The sequence below is a fragment of the Miniopterus natalensis genome, chromosome 8, assembly GCF_054644295.1.
Source record: "Miniopterus natalensis isolate mMinNat1 chromosome 8, mMinNat1.hap1, whole genome shotgun sequence".
Classification (NCBI taxonomy): Eukaryota; Metazoa; Chordata; class Mammalia; order Chiroptera; family Miniopteridae; genus Miniopterus; species Miniopterus natalensis.
The window spans coordinates 16,275,601-16,298,391 of record NC_142088.1 but is presented as its reverse complement, the minus strand read 5'-3'; the positions used below and the strand labels follow the sequence as shown (position 1 = coordinate 16,298,391).

Genomic DNA, 22,791 nt, shown 5'->3' with positions numbered 1-22,791 from the left:
GACCAGGAATCAAACCCTCCACATTTTGGTGTACAGGACAACACACCAGCCTACTGAGCCATACTGGCCAGGGCTTATTTGCTTTTATAATTTTATTTATTCAGCTATTCAAGTGTAATCAAGTTTAAATATCATTTTATATAATCTATACTAAATTAAAAACACCTAGGGTACTAGCATTTCAATTAGTGTAAATAAGGAACATTTATACCATCTGATGAAATTATTTTTAAATAGTGAGGTTCATGTGAATAGTTCTTATTAGTCTATAGATTTTAAGTAAGCAGAAAAAAATGCAAAAATGTTATAATATGTTATATATAAAATTATAACCAGATATTTAAAAATAAAAACAAAAGCAAGATGTTACTTGTAATCCAACAAATTGGATAAAGTGTTAAGGTCTGATCTAAATTAAATATTACAAAAGTAGATAGATAAATGGATACAAAGGGCCTTGGAATGAGAAGAAACAGAAAATTGTGTATGTGTGCAAATGTGTTACCTCATTTATTCCTTTTATGTATGTAAACTTCTTTATCCATTTTACAGGAGAGTTTGAAAATATCTATTAAAATTTTAAATGCCTATATATCAATTTTTACTAGGTATTATAAAGAAATATCTACCTGTGCATAAGGAGGAATGTTTAAAGAAAGACACTGAAAATAGTCTGTTGATGAGTATATTGATAATGCACTTATACCGTGGCACATAAATACTATGAAATATAGACTAGAACCAGGTACAGCAGATCTATGTGTGTTAACATTTAAGGATTACTAAGACCTTTTTATGAAAATGAAAATGAAAATCATATAGATATTAGTACTAGATGGAACCGCTAAGGAGAGGCCCTTGGATTTGGGTGAGGGGTTGTCAAGGCTGAAAGGAGGATCATAAAGCCAACACCCTCTGCGAACCTCCCACTGGGGACAGATCAGGGCATAAGAAAAATAGAACTGAACTGAAATGTTCTCAGAGAGTTTTGCACTCAGGAATGTCTCACCTCCCTAGATTGGCCCTATTATTTTCAGACTTTTCTGAATACAGTTTTATCAAAATTTTCCCCTTCACATAGAAGGCCATCTCTTCCCAAAGCTGTTCTTTTCCCAACCATAAATCAACAAGTAGGAAGCGGTCCAGTGGTTCTGTGAATTATCATGTTTAAGAATCAGTTTTTCAGGTGGCAGTTTCCAAAGTAATTAAAATGTTTAACCGTTTATCAACAATAAAGAGTAATAAGTCCTCCCTGAAGATTTCCAGGTGCCTTCCAACTGAGGCAAAGGTGAAATTTGGGAGCAAGTGGCGAATGTGATCATCCACCCTGAGAATCCAGCTGACTGTCTATCTAAAATCACCTCCTGCTCTGTGAAGAAAGAGAGAAAACAAAAGAAAATCCTCTCATGTCCAATTTCCCATGCCATTCATCTTCCATTCCCACTCTCCTATTGAACAACCAGAAGATATGGAATACAAAGATTAAAAAAAACACTAATTACTCACAAAAATTTTTATTATTCAGACATTCTTGCAATAGGAGCCTAAGCATGTACTCGTTCTGGAGCCAGACGACATGGGTTTGACATCTAAACAAGCACTAAGAGCAGCGGTGGGCATGCTACTCAACCTCTGCACTGTAAACCGTGACTGCATAAAATGTTCCAATGTCTTTATCAGTTTTCAACGCAATAAAAATTCTAATATTCTTGGCCCAATGGCTGGCTATTTTGATTTACTAAATAAGCCTTAAAATAAACTTTTAAAAACTATTAACATTTTAAATGGAGCCATGTTATTTTCTAAAGCTTCATAAAAAACATATAATATTCAATATAAGTAGTATCCCTTCAAATTATAGAGTTACATGATTGCCTACAAGGAGAAATCCAAAATCAAGCCAGGAAAACGGACTTTTAGGTCATTAGATGGCATCATAGTCATGTATATAAAAATTAAATAAAATAAAGAATGGGTAGGACAAATAGAAAATAATAATAAACTGCATAAACATGCAGAGTTCTTATTTGATCTCATAAGGTTTCACAGTATTTATTCTTTGGAGATCTTGAAATGGAACAGTTTAAAATGGCTACTGAACACTGGAAGGTTAGTACTTTTTAATGTCTTTAATTCACAACATTTAGTGTTCAGATTTCATCAGGCATACTATAAAAGTGGTTAGTGTTCTAGTCCTCAGAAGTGAGAAGTTGTTTATGGTTCCATTTCCATGCATGGCCTGTGATAAACAGATCCCAGAGACTCGCTGAAATAGTGCCAGGGAGGGCAATTCAATATGTAGACATACTTTCATATGCTGCAAAGAAAAATTCCATGAACTCTGCCAAATCCATTGATCAAAATGCTGGAAAATAATATCTATTCTGCAAAATCACCTTATAAAATACATAATATTATGAACAACTACTAGACTTTTTGGGTTGTATGAAGAACTATTCCATTTTACTTAAGGACTTGTGTGTGTATGTTTATAATAAACCATAACTTTGTCCTAAGCTTGGTTATAAATTAATCCACAGTGGTTAAAAGACAAAAAAGCCTGGCAAAAATTACTGTGGTTTTAAAAATGCAATTGACTGCCCTGGCCGGTATGGCTCAGTTGGTTGGAGTATCATCCCATGCACCAAAAGGTCTCTGGTTCGATTTCCAATCAGGGCACATACCTAGGTTGCGGGTTCAATCATGGTTGGGGCATATGTGGGTGGCAACCAATTGACGACTCTCTCTCCCCTTCTCTCTCTAAAAAAAAAAAAAAAAAAAAAAAAATCAATAAAATAATATTTAAAAGTACAGCTAAAAATGGAATTGACCTAAGCACTGACATGAAAACGTCACTTGATTTCATTTATAGGCAATTATAAAATAAAGAATGTAGTGAAACCTGTCCAGTTCCAAAACAGCCCTTTAGGCTTATTGCACATCAGAAAGCATAAAGGATTTGTCACTAAACTCTTACATTGTATACTCTTATATACTATAGCTTTCACCTTTAATAGATATGCAAGTCAAGCTTATCTTTATTGACTATTTTATTTCATTCCTAAAATTGAACCAAAGTGTATCAGCCTTCTTCCTTCACTACATGATAGATCTCTGGGTTTTAACAAGAGTATCTACTCATGCAGTGAAATGCTGAGAGGTGGTACATTTCACTCTGAGTTGTTTATTACTCCCAGCATACAGTCAATTATTTATTGTAATCAAAGAGTTTAAAAACCTCTAACTCCAGCATGAATGCTTTAGCTTGGCACATTTCAACCTTGACCAGAGCACTGCAAGAAGAGGTTGCCAATATACAACACAAAACCCCTCATCTGTACATAGAAAGGGCTTTTAAATCACCTGGGGAACAAAAAGCCAGTGAGCTATTAGCAAGCTGTTGATATTCTTGGAGGGCCGTGACTTCCTTTACAGCGAGTGCTCTGGCTATCATTTTGAACTGCCTCAAGCCTATGAGCTTTTGTACGCCTACAAAATTGTACTTTCTTTCCTACTTGCAGGGTGATAATTAATTAGACAGTCTTGTTTATAATCTCTTTTACCCATTCCTTTCGGTAACAGAGTATGATATGGTACAGAGTTACTGAAAACACACATTTTAACTTGTTTGTTAATATTGAAGTGTTTTTACATGACTCATTACATTCAACCCAATGTATGTTTTAAGCACAAATGAATAAGACATTGAAATACAGATATGCTTTTAAGATAACCAATAGTCTTTGCCTGTCTGGGAAATAAACTTGGTGTCAAACTTGCTAAATCACCTTGTCGCATCTTTCGTCATATTCAGTTTCCTGGGAAATACTATCATTTCTCATACACCTTACTGAAATGAGGCCTTCTCCTTCTATCATAACAAGCACATCTTTAGCTTGAGCTTCAGCTGTATCTCAGATTCCTTTTACTCAGAGATTTCTTTTTTCCCTCCCTTTCTGGTCATTAATCTTCATAATATATCTGAGAAGATAACCTCTCTTGCTGGCTAGTATGATCCCCTCATTCCATGAAAGTAACAGCTGAGAGAGCCGGACCTGGGCTGGGTCAGGTCTACGAAGAATATGAGCTGAGTGTAAAGATAGCATAAGGCTTGTTTTTGAAAGAGAAAATAAAAAAGATCAAACTAAAAAACAAAGCTAACAGACTGCCCACTGATGTGTGAGTCTAAAAATCAAGTTAGAAAACCCTCCCTCTCTCCATCTGTCCATTCAACAAAGCCATATTACATCAGTGAGCGAGAGAAAAGATTCCTGTTCTCTTCAAGCGAATGCTCTAGAAGGAACAAACAATAGGCTCAAAAAATAAATGTTACTCCTTCATTAAAAATAAATAAATCCATAAAACAACAGATAAAAATAAAGGCAATGAAGAAAATCAAACAGGTAATTTTATACTAGGGTTACCCTGGACAAGAGAGCCAGGGAAAGCCCCTCGGGTCAGGCCTTTGGAACTGAAAATTGAATAATGAGAAGGAACCAGTCATGGGAAGAGTTGGGGGAAGGAAGAACAGTCACTGACTATCTGCTACCTTATTGCACCTATTCTAGTATACACATGTTTTCATACATTAATAACTGTGAAATAAGGAACATTTATGCCATGTGGTAGAAAAATACCTCATTACTAAAACAATACTAAGTTTAGTGAGATTTTCCTTACTAAAACGGTACTAAGTTTAGTGAGATTTTACCAACACACAGACCTTCAGAAGATTAATTCATTATAAAACTAAATGTAGTTATTTATAATGTCAAAGATATAAATACTACCAATTTATCCCTGATCCTATCATTTTTGAAAGATGGAACAAGACCACATGGGAATGAAAATAAGGCTGCTTCTTAAAATTATATATATAAGTACATGGTGATATTCAGTGTCATGTGAGGCTATAATATATTTTATTTTAGCAATATGTATAATCTTTATGCATACTATAAACAAAGAGAGAAGGGTGAAGTAACAAGGCATTTCATTTCGTACATTTTTTTTCTCTTTTTCTTTTGCACTCTTTTGAGTGTAGAACATAATAAACTCATTTTTAATTGGAGGAGCTGACCTTGTAATATTCTGCATTTAACCTTAAACTCTACTCCTCCCCTCAATGAAGTAGAACTAGATAAAATTGAAACGCAGCACCAAGGAATTTCAAGCTTCACAGCCAGCTGAGAAGGCAAAGGCTAAAGAAAACTGTGATCTATTGTGGAGAGAAAGACAAAGAATTGCTGAAGGGAGGTGGTTAAGTCAATCAGCTATGACGAGGAATGTCTGAAGGCTGCATAAGTGCTCCCCTTGTCAAGACCAATATCATGGTTGTGTAGTCAGCCGGACATACAAATACATACACACACGCACACATACACACTTTGTTTCTTTCTTTACCTCATTCTATATTAGATGTATTTTCAGTTCTTCATTAAGTTCTACCATTGGCTGCTGGATATTACTTAAAAAACATTTGTCAGCTGGAATTAACTAAGTAGTTATAAAATAAGACCCATATTCACACATAGCACATAAATATTTAAAGAAAAAATACTATAGCTTGAATTTCAAACCACTGAAATACAGACTAGGAAAGCATATTTGCTTCATTGAACATCATATTGTTCTGTCCATAGTAAGTTCTTGTTTTTCCCCCCCTATTATGATCTTAAATAATCCTAATAATTCAAATACACATCATTAAATTAATGTTTTTAAACTACAATGAGATAGTATCTCACACCTGTCAGAATGGTCATCACCAATAAATCAACCAATGACAAGTGTTGGTGAGGGTGTGGACAAAAGGGAGCCCTTGTGCCCTGTTGTTGGACATGCAGATGGGTACAGACACTATGGAAAGCAATACGGAGGGTCCTCAAAAACATTAAAAATGTAACTGTTGTATGACGCAGCAACTCTACTTCTAGAACTTAGGTCAATAAAAGTATTTTTCACTAAAATGTATGTTATAACTGCCATGGTTTAAAATTCATGGTCCACAGTGATAATTTAAATGATTGATTTTTATTACTGTTTTCCATTCTCAGCAATCTACCCCTACGCTTGCACCCAAGGTGGGGCCGTGGTACACCACTGCTCTACTGTCAGTATTTTTATTAGGTAAGGTCTTTTCTTTCTTCATCATAGAATTAGCATTAGCCCCTGTCATGAGAGCATAAGAGGAATCAAAATGCACAATGGCCCAAACATAGAGAGTTAGAAATTTCTTGTTCATAAATCTGGGAAATATTTACAAACCCCTTATGTGTAAGGAGTGTATAAGAAATATTTCAGATTGATAGGCAAGAACTCGTGACAGCAGAGAGGGAGGGGCCTCTATTCCACACAGCCATCAGGGATCCAGGTTGTCATGAGAGCATAAGAGGAATCAAAATGCACAATGGCCCAAACATAGAGAGTTAGAAATTTCTTGTTCATAAATCTGGGAAATATTTACAAACCCCTTATGTGTAAGGAGTGTATAAGAAATATTTCAGATTGATAGGCAAGAACTCGTGACAGCAGAGAGGGAGGGGCCTCTATTCCACACAGCCATCAGGGATCCAGGTTGTCATGAGAGCATAAGAGGAATCAAACTCGTGACAGCAGAGAGGGAGGGGCCTCTATTCCACACAGCCATCAGGGATCCAGGTTGACCTTCACTCTTTGACACTGTACCTGTAATTTTCAAGGGGTGATTTTTGTAGAGGTGAACAGGGGGGAATATATTTGAAAACCTTTTATAGACTACACTTAAAAGAGGCACATAACATTTCCATTCAGAGTAGGTTGACTTAAACTTAGTTACATACTCACACTTAACTGCAAAGGAGAATGGGAATGTTGTTCTAAATTCATTGTCAGAAAGAAAACATATTGGTGAGCAACTGGCTGTCTCTACCATGCTAACTTTAAATTCTTTCTATATGATTTCACAAGAATTGGCCCATGCTCTAATATTTCCTTATCTCGACACATCTTTCTTCTCCTTTACTCTAGTATACTTCGCCTAAATTAAAATATATCATATTTAAAAGGAAGTGAAATGTTGAATTCCAGGTGACATGAATGATATTTTATAGACTTTAACGGCTTTCATCTTAGCAACTAATATAATCTAATGTTCTTTCATAAAAATCCTTCTCCTAATGATCCATACATACTGCCTAAAGACTGCTAAACAGAGAAGTATGGTTACACAAGTGCTATTACCAATCTATCACCTACCTCTCAACCCACTCAACCCCTAGAACTAAGAACTCAGAAAATAAATAGACTTTATGTATATACCATCCTATCTATACTTCCTTATCTGGAATATTCTTCAAACTCAATCCAGTTTCATGCCCAAGAAATTTATATCTTTATTTTGTTTCATGGGGCTCCTTATATCATCATCCAAATTTGGCTAGCATACTAGATATTTTCTAACCTACTCCCTCAGTTACTGTTTGTGCTCCCTCTTAAGAGCTGTTCAGTTCTAGGTGATATTGATCTATGATGTTGTGTACTAATATATAAGGCCTGCTAAATATTTGGACATTACTTGAATATAATAAGCAAAATATAATAAACTACACATGAGAAAACCAAACTACATTCTTCATGAGAACATGGACTTTAAGTTAAATGGGATACACAATTTTAGTAGAAGGGAGTTTTTGTTTTATTATGTGATAGTAAATGACTGCAAGTAAGACTTGACTAAATTATGTCTCTTAACGCTGCAATTATTGATAGGTTTATGTTCTAGAAGACGATGGTGGAGGGTAGGGTGAAGACAGTGACTTACTGGTTAACGCATGTTGTGCTTAGTTTTGAAAGTAAATTCCTGGGCAGAGATATTATATTTTTATTAAGTTAAAAGAAATGATTTGTTAATATAAAAATTTTTAAAAATGAGAATACATTCTGTATATATATATATATATATATATAAAGACATATATATATATATATAAATTTCATTAAGTAGAAGAAACAAGCATTACATGTTCTAGAACATCAAGTTATAATACCACCATCAAAGCAATGAAAAGGACATTTGTTTTTACTTCTGGCTTCTGAAATAAAAAGAATGATTCATCTACTGTCCTATTTATGTAAATAATGAGATCGCCAAGTAAACAGAGACAATTATCAGGCTCTACATCAACAAAGGGCCTTCAAGCAAAAGAGCATGGTGACCATACAGGTTTTAGATTCTAGGAAACACCAACATAGAGTGAAGAAAGTAAAACCACTACACAAAGTTCAAAGTAATTGGTTTCTACACATGACTCCAGCTAGCTCAGTGGCTTCTGAATAGTCATTTTCCTCTCCAGGTCTCATTTTATTGGTTGGTTAATTGTTCACTTATTTGTAAATTAAGGGAGTTTGGTCCCTTCCATAGCTAGAACATTATACTTAAAAGGAGCATAAATACTATTTAATTGGCATAACTGTTGGCAAAATACAATAGTATTTTATTATGCATTCATAAGTATTTACACAGTAAATGTGTATTTTCTAACAGTATTTATTATTTTTAGTATTTACTCTGCAATCTTTTCTATTAAAAATAGTTCAGTCTTCTTTTATGATGTATATGGTAGCAAATCTGTTACAACTATTTATCATACAATTCTAAAGCATGCAGAGGGCTGAAGGGAACACGTAAATATTTTCCCTCCTTTTGAAATTCAGAAACAGGTCTTCCCAGAAACAACACCATTTAACATGGGCCACACACCTAGATAGTCCTACAATCCCAGTAGCAGCAAGGACTGCTCCCTAAGGACAGAGGCAGGGCACTGATGATTTGTTAAATTTCACTGAGACCTTTGCGGGAGTGGAAAAGTCTTGTCAAATTTCATGTCCTGAACTTTATCTGTATGTAGAACTATATTTTTGAATTTCTGTAAGAATAATCATTGTAACCTTTCATCAAGAGTGGGTTTGTTCTCAGCAGAGGCAGCCCCTCCACCACCCACTCCAGGGAACAAAACTACCATTGTCCTGTGGAGAAGCCAGCAATGTGAGAGCCGGAGGACTGCACCTGTTGTTCACTGTTATCAAATGCCAGCCTGGGAGCTACCCCTGGTAAGAGAGCTCTGACTTCTAAACCACAGAGCAACATAACCTCTTCTGAAAAAGCTTTGTGTGCAAACAGAGGTTTAGCAGCATGCTTTCTTCCTGGGAGCAAAAGGAGCATGCACGCCTCTTACCATCAAGCCTTGAAAACACATTCATCCTGTGTAAGCTCAGCATTGTAAATAAAGTTATATTAAGCTTCCCATGCTTGTCTAGCTTTAATGGAGGGGTTAAAAATAAAGGACTCATGACAAGAAAATGTTATTAGTATGGCACAAAACTATGTTTGTCTTGCAAACAAATGACTAACTGAAACACTAATAAAATTTTTGAATTTTGGGTAAAGTCTTTAAAATAAAAGTTAGCTTTATATGATATATTAGACAGACATTTACCATGACACTTTCTTCGAACCTACAGCTTCCTAAACAATGTCCCTATGTGTACGTTTAAGGTGACTAGGAGCCTGGTTTCAACCTTTGATCACTTAGGTTAAGAGTTAAGTTTTTAAAAAGTGCTTTTAAGTGTGCCCTTTAGTGGGAGAAAAGTGTAAAACTAAGCTTTAAATAAATAAATATATAAACCGATAAGAAGACAGAAACAAACATTAGGTGCCTGTAACATGTATTCCTTTCAGTGCCATCTTTCTTTATTCTGCCCTCAATTAATGCAGTTCATGACCTCAAATTCTGAGAATGAGATTTCAAGAATCCCGACCATTGACCGTGGCAGCTAACTCTGTAGGCACACATACAGACATTGAATATTTATCTTGAGAGCCTGTGTGAGTGTGTGTGTGGGGGGGGGGGTGAGAAAGAGAGAGAGGGAGAGAGGGAATATGATAGTTCATTTGTAATTTACTCTTTTACTCTTTCTCTTGGCAGGATGTTTCAAAAGAAACCCATGTGTTTTAAAACATAAAAAAGAAGGAAAAAAAAAAGAAAAGAAAACCAAAAGGGTTCTTGCAAGACAGACCCTAGAGCAGTCTGACAACATCAAATAAAACCCCTCCAGCATGTTCTCCCTGTGTGATTCCTTTGTGCATTCTTTCCAGCCCACGGGCACGTTTCCCCTGACACTCCAAAGGTTCAGTGCCCTGTTGATAGATATAAATGCATATGGATCACTCATTCCCACTCTGTCTAGTGAGGTCCATCCTGCTTTCTATAAAAATAATTCAACATGAAAATGAGTTCTTGGAAGCCACATATCATTTCACATGTGATTAGAAAAGCAGGCTTATAACTAGTTGGTTAGGTTGCTCCTCAGATATGTGCCAATGACAAGCAATATGCATAGTTATGTAACACAGTCAGAAACTATATAAACACATCAACATATGCACACATCTGTGTATGGGTGTATATATCCATATGCAAATTACATTTCCATGAAGAGATATAAGATATACATGTATATATATATTATATTTCTGTGTATGTGTGTGTATATATATATATATGTATATTATATTTCTATGGAAATATACATTACATACACATATCTTCTTTATCTATTATCTATCATAAGCCTATTTTTTCTTTGTCTCTCTTTGGTCTTATTTGTACTTTGCTTAATTCTAGGTATGTGTCTGTATTTTTTATTTAAACTATGAAATACATATGATCTGTTCACCTGTATAGATTTATTATTACAATTATTTTATAAAACCTAATTCTATAATGTAACATATAGAGTAATGTTTTATTTACTACAACTTTTCTCTCAAGTCACAGAATTTAAAAAGTTGAAACAAAGAGATAGAAATGGTTGTTAAATACGCCTTTATGCCATGCAAGCAATAAAGTCATGGTAATTTCTTGCTTACATTAGAAACGCCTTGGTATTGTATATAGAAATTTTTAAAAAATTATATTGGAGCTCTACAGTGATTCTGTGTGATTAGGGGTCTAAGCTGTTGATTACCTTATTATAGGGTAAAATAATATATACAAACACATAAACTAGGTCAACAAACGTATGAGAAACGCCACTAAAAATTCTTCCCTAAGTCTTTATCTTTCAAGTAAAGATGCTTATTTTAGAATGCAACCCCAAAGCTTCATGTGGTCACAGAGTCTGGAAACCAAGCTGACTCTCTGCAGATGCCTCACATCTCCACTGTTTTGACAGCACACGGTTCACTTCTTTTTCACACACTGACAGAGAGACCCAGCCGTGCTATAGCAATTGAGCTACCAAAAACACTAACAGCACGACCCTGCCCTTTAGAAGTTCAAGTTCTGAAGCAAATAACATGTTTTAATTACTGAGAAAAGCCTCAGCATATATCTTTTAAAATAGATTTAGCTATTTAAAATAAGTCATCAAAATATCCTTATTGCAAGTTCAGCAAGTGGGGAGAAGTGAAAATAGACTTTGTACTGTTTCTGCTTATTTAGAAGGGAGTATGGAATATGTAGGCATTCAAATCCCATTCTTTCCTGTGTAATGGGGATTTCAAAGGAAGCAATGATTAATGAGTTTCAGATACTGTATAAAAGTAATCTCTGGGGAAACAAACTCGTAGCTCAACTGGTAGCTTTACCCAGCGGGAGCATTTGAATACTTGAGAGGAACTAAGAAATTAAGAAATGAACCATAATGAATAGGCTTTGCTTGGCACCACTGGGAAACTTTTTGGCCTAAACTCAGTATTTAAAACCAACTGAATTGGTTTCACAGTCTTACCAGGAAAGTAAAACAACTTATTAAAAGAATAGTGGATCTGTATTTAATGATACATAGCTCAATGTACACACATGTGGATGCTATTATTGCAGCTTGTTGTTATCCCAATGTTAGGAAACAAATACACACCGAACAATTAAACTCTAATAGAGGTTCCAATCCACATGGAGTTGCATTTTTAATTAAAGGCTTGAACTTCAGTTCCCGAGGGTTCAGAAAGCAAAAATTTAGTGTCATGCTCTGCTTATTTGAAAGGGCTAATGTCAGGTCCTCACTTGTCCTAGAAAAGCAAGTTAAACACTAAGAAGATGTGACTCACACTTTGCCTTTGAACTTTTCCATGAAGATAGGCAGCAGGCAGGTATGATCAATGGATAAAGAAAAGATGAGAAGTGAAGAGAAAGGAAGAAAGAAGAAAAAGACTAAGAATATTCTTTCATTTCAGAATTGGAAAATCAGTGCAAGAGGTTTCAGGTGATTTATTTAATATACCAGTGGGATGAGAATTCAAATTTCTGGTTACTAGTGAGGTGAGGCTTGACTAAAATCAACTACATCTCTCAAATAAAAAAGTAAAGAACACCTTAAACAGAAGTGACAAAAATTAACTAAGAAATTAATACTCAAATATCATTACTCCAACAAGAATTATATAAAAAGGGGAAACCGGAAAAGAATTAGCATACTTCTTGTGCTAATCACTACGCTAGGAAGTCTGCATACATCTATTTTCATTCAATTCTCATTTTCAGATGAGAAAACGGAGGCACTGCACTTAAATGGTTTTGACATTTCCCTTGTAAATTGCAGTGCTAGTATAAAATTTCAAATTTATCAGGTTTCAAAACTCAAGTTCTTTCTCCTGTTTCATGCTGCTGAGAGTATGTTGAAAATATTGCTTTCATAATCTAGAAACATACTTTTTCATCTAGAACACATAGACTAGATTTGAACTGTGGATCCTAAATTCTAAGGCAAAAGGATATTTCTATATCAAGAATCTTTCAATCATTTTACCTCTGAGCTCTATTTTGATCACTTCCGTCTCCCCCAAATTATTCCTGACTTTTTGTCCAAATCATAGAGTATGTCTTTCATACAAAAAAGCTACTTAATTCTCTGTGATTGCTTTACATTTTGTCGTGAATGAAGTGCTAATCAGAGAACTATAAATGGCAACAATCAGAGTTGGCTCTTACTTACACAAAGATTATAGACATGTATGACTTTCAACTATATTTGTCCTTTGTACCTCAATGATTTTATTGCATTTATTTCAAAGGACTTTTTCTACTTTACAAACTAGTTGGCTTAAGTAGTCATTTGCAATTATAATTAGAAATGCTTTTCAAAGAGAAACCATCTCCTGGCCCATCATTTTACGTTTATTTGTACGTGCAAAATTTAGTTTGGAGCTTTAACTTCTATTAAGTGAAGGACTATATATATTATTGTTTGTATCTCCTTTAAAAATGTAAGATTTTGTGATTCAGAAGGAAAATGTTTCAAATCTTCTCTGATAGAGAATATATCTAAGTCACATTTCAATGGATTAAAATGTAAATGAACTAAAAAGTTACATTAAATTTCTCCCTGATTTAAATATAAATCAGGCACCATATTGACATGAGATGGTTCAACAAATACTACTGAGTTTTAAATATTTTTCAATATTTTATATTTAATAACAAAGCAAATTAAGAAGTCACTGCCCATGGTAATACATATTAAATATATAAAACCATTGGATAGCTACTTAAATTATGCAGATACTCTTCAATAAAGTCACAAAGGAGTTGATAATCTATATTGTGACCTCTGATGTATTTATGTAACACAAAAGATAGTCAGATTTTTCTTAATTTTTAAGAGGTGCTTAAGCCAAGACACTAATTGTTGATTCACCCCTTTTCCCTGATCACAATAGGCCTACATTTGAAGAATGATCCAATTTTAATTGCAAAGATTTATCATTATGACACGTAATTTCTAACTACATGAAATGACAATGTAATGCATATGTGTGAAATTCAGTCACACATTTGCTATGTGAAAAGTGATAGCAAGGACATGGGCTCCTTCTCTGCTTCATTTCATTTTTCTACCAGAGCTATACAAAGATATATCGGTAGACATGTCCAGTTCTACCTCCATTATCTTCTCTATCTTTGCCTTGCAAAACATACTAAACAGTATTCACGTGAAATTTCATAGTGTTTTGTAGATAAATGATGCATTTGGGTTACAACTGTGTCATGCATAAACTCTAGAATTTATTTTGTTTCATTTTCTTCCCATTGATAAGTGAGAATGCATACCTAAGCACATAGAGATCGGCATATTTTTTTAACATTAAAATGTTACGTCTCTCTCTCAAGTACCTTGAATAAAACTGTATTTTTAAAATAACATAACAGAAAGAATACTAAACTAAGATAAGGGCAAAAAACCCTTATCTTGACAAAACACATAACTTGTAGAGTTAAATCAAAACAAATGAATGCACCTGAAATACAGTTATCTGTTCTTTTGTATTCTAGTGTTAGCAAAAGAAAAGCCATGAAGTCAATTTCTAAATACCTACACTAAGCAAAACCTCATTAAAAACTAAAGAAAAGAGACTGCATTAATGAGAAGATAGATCCTCAACTCATTCACACAAACCAGAAGATGATAAAATTTCAGTGTCATGTGACCTCCTTCTTTCCCAGAATCTCCATAGCATGTTGATAAAATGAAAATCTGGAATTATATTACCTTATTTTAAACCTGAATTCCATAAATTATTGTATGCTCTGTGGCATGCTACTTAATATTTTAAAACTGCAGTTTATCTTCAAAATGGAAATAATCACAATCATCTATTAAGTGGGGTTATTTTAAAGATATATGCACCTCTATGTTCATTGCAGCATTATTCACAGTGGCCATGACATAGAAACAACTGAAGTGTCATTCCGTAGATGACTGGATAAAGAAGAGGTGGTACATATATACTATGGAATACTACTCAGCCATAAGAAAAGATGAAATACTGCCATTTGTGACAATATGGATGGGCCTTAAAATATCATGCTAAATGAAACAAATCAGATAGACATAGTCAAGAACCATATGATTTCACTCATACATGGGATATAAAACTGAAATACATGAACAACCAAGAAAAACAAACAAAAACTCATTGACATAGACCCCAGTGGGATGGTTACCAGAGGGAAGATGCATAGGAAGTAATGAAGGGCAAAGGGGGTCAAACATAAGGGGAAGGAAATACACTTGACTTTGGGTGATGAACACACAATGCAATGTACAGGTGATGTATCACAGGATTGCGACAGCACGGATGGACCTGGAGGTCATCATGCTAAGTGAAATGAGCCAGTCAGAGAAAGTCAAATACCATATGATCTTGCTTATATGTAAAATCTTAATGAACAAAATAAACTGATGAACAACGTAGTAAACGGAGGCGTGGATACATGGAACAGACTGACAGTTGTCAGAGGAGAGGGGGAGATGGGAACTGGATGAAACAAAGTAAAGAGTTTAGCCAAAGAACATATACACATAGCCCATAGACTTAGTTGTCAGAATATGCTCATTATGTATGTCATTAAAAACCTTTAAAGTCTGAAGCCCTTTATTTGATGGTAGATTGAACATAAAAAATAACCTTCCTGATATTAGTTTTTTTCAATATTACTGATACTATAAAATCAAACCTCTAATTTCCATCGCAGAGCAAATGAAATTGAGTAAATTGAATGATCTTAGAAGGAAGAAAAAGGTTATGGATCGCCATCTTTCTTTACTTTTCCCTGTAAGTATTTCTGAAAATTGCTATGATTATTATGATTCAATAACCAAAACAATTTGACTTAGCCTACAATACAATTACAGCTAGGAGGTATAAAATGTATTGCCCAGAATGGGTCATAAAGTATTAATGGTGGGGGAAGGGAAAATATTATGAGACCTAGAGCAGCAGAGAAAAGTAATGTGTTGAATTTCAGGTAGACTGGTATTAGATGGGTTAAGAAGATACAAGGGAAAAGATCCTCTTTTCTCTTTGATATCCGATCATGAATTCTAGCTCACATGGATCACTAAGAGGGCAAAGTTTAAGACACTTCCTAGAGTAAGTGATTTTTCTCCTTTGAACAATAGTTTCATCTCTTTCACCAGTAGCATCAATAAATCAGCTATATCTCAGAAAAACAACCACCACACAATAATTCAAATTTCCTGGCTAGAAACGTTTATTACATCAAAAGGTGTCAAGCCATGCAAATTCGCATTTATCTATTCCCTGATAGATATAGATAAGTGGAAAATTCCATTCATCACTTATGAAATATTGGTCACTTCTACTGCAACTTGTTTTATATACTTCTATAGTAAAGAGTTTCACCGTTATAATAGCAGATATCTTCCTATAAGTCTGGGAAAGTAATAAGAGGTTTGTTGCACCTCTATTTTCTTTACATATTACTATATTTTATCAGTTCTAAAATGCATATATTTTTATATTACAATCTCTAAAGTCTTGATTCATTGTATCATTTTTACATTTATGTTGGGCTTTCACATCCAATTTTAGTGTGGTCTACATATAACAACTCAAAAATATTTATTACAATTGATGGTGACTTAGATTTAATGACATATGGTAAACATCTAATTTAGAAGACATTTTATAGAGGAGTTGTTTTTCTTTTTTATTTGTTATTAAATAAATGTTCTATTATGGAAAAAAATGTGAACATGGACTGGGGAATCCTAAAGATATCAGCAATGACTATGCCAGAAATAATTCTCAACACTTTTCAATTTGAGAATTCTTTATAACTATACACTTATAGTGTAGAAAGTGAACATGAGAGTAAAAAAAAAAATCTCATTTTTAAAGTCATATTTCTGACAAACATGAAAACCTTAGTCATAACAACTAGCAGCTTAAAGCACATTAAGAAGCGATACATGCCATCCAGAACCCAGCTCACTCAAATATAACATAGGGTTAGATCCTAAATCATAAATGACACATTTTATATCTTACAATTTAATTATATAAGCCTAACATGCTTTCAATGATTATAAAAATAGACTCTTTCTATTACCTTTTACCAAAAGCATACCTCTCAAATAATGAATAACATTTATTACAGCAGCTATATGTGTAATTTATAATTCCGCTTTTACAACCACCGTACCAACTGTGGATTCTCATTATACTCCCCTGAAGATGAGAATACCGAGGCTTAGAAAGATGACAATCTTGCCTCAGAATAGAATTTAAAGAGAGGGAGCCTGGATCCAGAGCCCGTGCTCTGACTAGCCATGCTAGTCGGCTTGGAAGTACCCTCACCTACTGATCGGGTTCGGTAAAACAGGGTGTCCATTCAGCGCTGCACTAATATGATCGCCACTATCACATGTGGCTATTGAAACTTAACTGAATTAACATTAAATAAAATTAAAATTTAATTTCCTTCATCTTACTAGCCATATTTCAAGTTTTAAGCAGCTACATTTCATTACTGGCTATTCAACTGTGCAGCATAGACTGTCTCAGTTATCATATAGAAAGCTCTATTGGACAGTGGAGCTTTAGAAGGTAGTAATAACAATAATAATAAAAATAATAATAATAATGAATACTTTCCAAATGCTTTCACATAGTGGCTCATGGGCAAATATTTGTGAGAAATTTAATATTTACTGAGAGAAGACAGGTATGTAGAGACAATTTGGAAGAGCTCCTAGCTCACTGTATCCTGAATATACAAGTGGAACTAAACAAAGCTAACAAATATTTGAGCTGACATTACATTCCAAAGAATCCTAAATGTTTCCCAATAAACCTGAGACTATTAATAAATATTTGTCAGCTATGGCTAAGAGTTTATAAAATTAGTTAAGAGATCATATACTTTTAAATCATATCCAGTATTCACAATATTATCCTTTTGTGTATTTATTTATATGCTTTTGTCAACTTACCGTCATTTTCCATACATACATCCATGATGTATTCAAGTATTATACCACGATTAAAGTCAAAGTTCTTTCTAAAATATAACTTTAAGATCTTCTGCTTAATTTTGAGTTGTTTATGTTTAGAGGCAATTTATTATTTCTCTGACTGTGGTCTTACCTGGAGAAGATATCCTAAGCATTTGTCAGGAATGGCACAGTATGAAAAGATGGGAAATAGATCTAGATTCCAGACAAGTTGGCCCTATTTGCCACAAGACCTTGGGCCTGCTGTCCTTATACACAAAATAACAATAAAAATACTTTCCCAGTTTGCATTACTGGGCCGTGTGTGGAAAACCAAAGTAAAAAGGAACCTGAAAGCATTTTATTAAATGTATACATCATAACAAAATAGGAATTATAACTACCACACCTTTGATAAACACTGGAGGAAAACAGCAGGAAGCCTCTTTCTTATCTAAGGCTGACAGGGTTTTAGGGTGTGCCAAGCTTGGGGCTGCCTCTTCTAACTAAACTAGATAATATATTTACATATATTTTAAATTGCAATAGGCTCGTCAGGCATTATTTATTCCTTCTGAAATACAGATTCATGTTATCCCCAAACATGATTCACACTGCTTCCAAAGCTCTGATTTGATTCCAGCAGTTGAGGATGTGCAATGATCTATTAATAATTCTGTCCCCAGCATTGCTTGGTGACTAGGAATGGATGCAGAGAACTTGCCAACTCTTTTTACCCCCTCTGTACTGAATTTATTGGCTGACACTGGTTAACAAAATTAAATAGGTTTCAGGTGCACAATTTCACAACACATCATCTGTAGACTGTATTGTGTGATCACCACCCAAAGTCAAGCCTCTTTCCATCACCATTGGTATCTGCAGGCCCAACAAAGCTAATGACCTGCTAAAAGGGTGAGGAAGCAGATATTCTGATATCTTTACTGCTTTCCTCAGAATGAAATCCTAGATTCATGATGATATCTAATCAATTTCTATTATTGCATGTGAGACCCTGAGGAGCAAAGACTCTCTTCCATTTTCTGAATGTCATAAGCAAACAAGCATGCTTTCTCAACAAATGAGCTTTATAAGGGAGTTTTTTGACCTTACATGTTTTCTTTCCTTAGAATAAATATGCTTTCTCTCTTAGGGAAAGGAACATACAGAACTTAGTGTATCTTAGGGACAACAAAGTATAATCACAGGAAGTCCCAAATAGGGAATTTTCCTGAGAAACTCTCCTAATGCTAGACTTGCCCTGGATTTTTCCTAAGGATGCTATAGAGTTTAAAAAGAATGTAGTACAGAGAGTGGGATTTAAATCAAGGAGGCTGCTTCTTATGGTCTGAGCAGATTATCTTAATACTCATGACATAAAACATGTGAGCTAGCAGAGAAGGAATAGTTCTATCCCCTTTAAGTCCCACCACCCCATGCCTTATGACTGCAGTATCAGTCTCTAGTTTGATCACTGGTACAACAGGATAAGAAATTTCCATTTTACCTTCATTCAGAGCCATAAATTCACTTATCAGTTCTCAAAAGCTGAAAACATGTCCTAGAAATCTGCTGAAATGGTCACTCTACCTGATCCCATATTTATAACATTTCCTTTCAAATATGTTTCTGTTTTAACTATACACAAAAACACGTCGCTTATGGTTTTCTTTATTTTTGTTAATATGCGTTGTCTGATGTGACAAGCAAACAATGTTCTTGAACATTTTTTATTAGAGTATCATTTTTTAGTAATTGTGGACCTGATCTTAAAATTGACGTCTTCATAAAAATGTACCACTCTTCACAGATTCCCGCTGACTGATAGAATTTTCAGTATGTTAGTTTTGATCAAACCATTTTCCAAGTAACTTATCCTTAACCTGGGAGTATTCTTGGAATCAATTATTTTCTGCAGATATCACAGTATGTAAATATTAGTAGTACCGTTGACAAACATTGTGTCTAACAACAATCTGAACTAGGCTAGTTAAACCCACTCAAGTGTTATTAAGACCTTTCACAGAGCAATTGAAGGAATGCTTAGCAACTCTAATGTCAGAAAAAGAACTCAGAATGAGTGTCTCTTGCTTAGGTCAAGAACGGGGTAATGAAGGATGGAACATGATGATGGTGATTTGAAATGAAGGGCTGGGGCAACAGGTGCTTGGCCTGAGCCACTGAAGGACAGGAGAGCCGTCCTGTGGAGTACTGAGGACAGCAATCTTACTGAGAGTAGATGAAGAAAAGCCTGGGCTTTTCACTTCCAGAGAAAAGATCTTATACTAGAAGCATTTTCAGAGTAGTATCAGAAGAGATGATGAAATTCAGACCAACTTTGTGTCTAAACAAGTCACCTTTCAAAGTCTCATAAAAGCAACAGGAACCTATTTGAATATGCAGAAACACGAGCAATTGTTTCGTCAGTGTGTCCACACAAAGGGAAGCTAAAAACGAAACAATACGGAGAAGGAAAACTAAAGTTCCTTAAACACCCTCTGTAATCTATGAGAAAGGGGCTATCTATGGTTGACCAGTTCCCTGCCTTACTCCATGAAGGCCTGTAACAACACTGTGAGGTGGAATTTTCTTATCAGTTTTAAAGAAGAAAAGAGAGACAGACTGTAAGTCATGATCTTGTATTTGAATAGAGAATTTTCTGATTCCACACTGATACTTTTTAAAATACATTGAGTCAATTACAAATGGCCTGTCCATTTCAATACTGTAATTAGGTTATTTGACAGCTACTGAATAATGTGGAGGGGAGCTGAAAAACTTAAACTTTAAAAGGTACTGTGTAACTTGATGTACTATTTTAATTAATAGCCTGTGCAGATCTGAAGGCAGACATTCAGATGTAAACGTCATATGTTACACTGTTCAAATGTTACATCATTCAGATATATCTCCTGGACTAAGCATTTATTTTATATTTAGTATATCAGAATTCAGTACAATTAATATATACTTTACTTTTTTATTGAGGCCTCCCCAAAAATAGCTTCAGCATTCCATTTTTTGTTTAAAATTTTGGTCCACATCTCAAAAATAATCTAATCGGGATGACCTAACATGCAGTTAACCAATTAGAATATCCATAAAATATTAAATAAAGGCCCTAGTAGATAAATATGTTGGTCTTAAAAAAGGAGAGAATTTGGCTGACTTTTGAAAACCTTACGTTGTCTATTTGTAGCATCCCAAATTTCGCATACTCAAAGAAATAGCCTCATAATTCATAAAGTAAAAATTCAAATATTTAATGTAAAACCTGGTAAGAAAAATGTACATATTCATGTATTAAATTTGTACCTATGTTCTGTATGGCAAGAGTCTACAAATATCACATATTATAAAATAATAGTATAATTAAAGTATTATAAACTTTTCAAAAACATTATTCATTTCTTCGACTCAATCATAGAAAAATCATGAAGAAAACATAATGCTTCCTATGAAGCTTTTAACTGGATCATATTATTTTTAGATTCCTAATTTCAATCATTTAATTTTTCTCTATTCCACTTCCAAGTTCTTCCTTCTATCATTATTTCCATGCAAGTCGTAATTTAGTCAAAAACCCTGCTTTTTAGTAAGATAACTATCTTTGAAACAACAAAAAGAAATAATAATAAAAATGTTGATGAAAGAATCTATAAATTCTGAACAATTTGCATTTACCATTATGTCATCAATTCTATAGCAATCATGTCCAAAGTAAGTAACATAATCAGTATTCCTTTCTTCCTTCAAAATATTCCAATTTTAGGTCTCATGTCTAGCTAATTACAAAGCTACTTCTAACTTAAAATGATATATTTTACATCCACTGAAAATAAAAGCAGCAAATAATTTTAATATCCTGATAATAATAATCTTATACGTTACTTAATATTTTAAGGTACTATATCTAAAGTTATCTCATTTTTCTTTTTCTTTTCTTTTTTTTTTAATACATTTTTATTGATTTCAGAGAGAGGAAGGGAGAGGGAGAGAGACAGTAGAAACATCAATGATGAGAGATTTGTCATTGATCAGCTGCCTCCTGCATGCCCCCGACTGGGGATGGAGCCTGCAACCCGGGCATGTGCCCTGACCGGGAATCGAACCACCATCTCCTGGATCCTGGGTTGATGCTCAACCGCTGAGCCACACCCAGCCAGGCAAGTTATCTCATTTTTGAATATCAAGAAACACTACCAGTGAGTAAACTCAAATACACAGAAAGGCACTACATATTTTGATGCAAAATATATAGATATTAATTTAGATTAAATTAATAGTGTCAACTCCTTTATCCCACTGTGGGATGATAATTACTAATTAGCACATTTTGATTACAGGCACGTGTGCAAAATTCATAATTAGAAACATTATCACAAAAAGCCTCCCACCACAGCCTTTATGAACTATGAACTATAGGAACTGATAAGATATCAACAGAATTGGAAGGACCAGTTTACAAAACAAATTCCTACAAAGTGCTTTTTGTAGCAAGATGATAATATTAGGTTGTTGGCGGACTATCTGCAGTCTTAGGGGAGGGAAAATCACTGATGGCATGGTATGATATTAAAGAATTCTGAGAAAGAATTACAAGTGGCATTTAGTGAGTTGCTAAACAAGAGAAATCAAAACTGAATTAATAGATATATTTTCCAAAAATAAAGAATTGTGCAAAATACTAGATATAACAGCTCGTGCATTTACTGAGCTTTCCGGAGAGTGAGGGTTGCTTTACTGCAGATTTGATGATATGGTCCACCATTCACCTGAGACCACCAAACACATTCTTCAACCTGCTTCCTATCTCAGTTTTCAGTCACTGAGCATTTCCTGAACAGTGTACTGCTGTTCGCCTGAGATAACAGTATTAAGGTATCCCTCAGACTGCACTCACAAATCTGTAAATAAAACAAGGGACTCACAGGCCATAATTCCTCATAAAATGAATAAATGGTAGATATTTAAATGCTTTAGTGTTCCTCAATGTAGCACATACTACAGTGC

General features: G+C 34.4%; 1 protein-coding gene across 1 annotated transcript in view; it reads right to left on the bottom strand.

Annotated features, from left to right (window-relative positions):
• The window catches only part of ERBB4 (erb-b2 receptor tyrosine kinase 4), a 796,211-nt gene that overhangs the window by 345,841 nt on the left and 427,579 nt on the right, over positions 1-22,791 (bottom strand). The window lies entirely within an intron of this gene.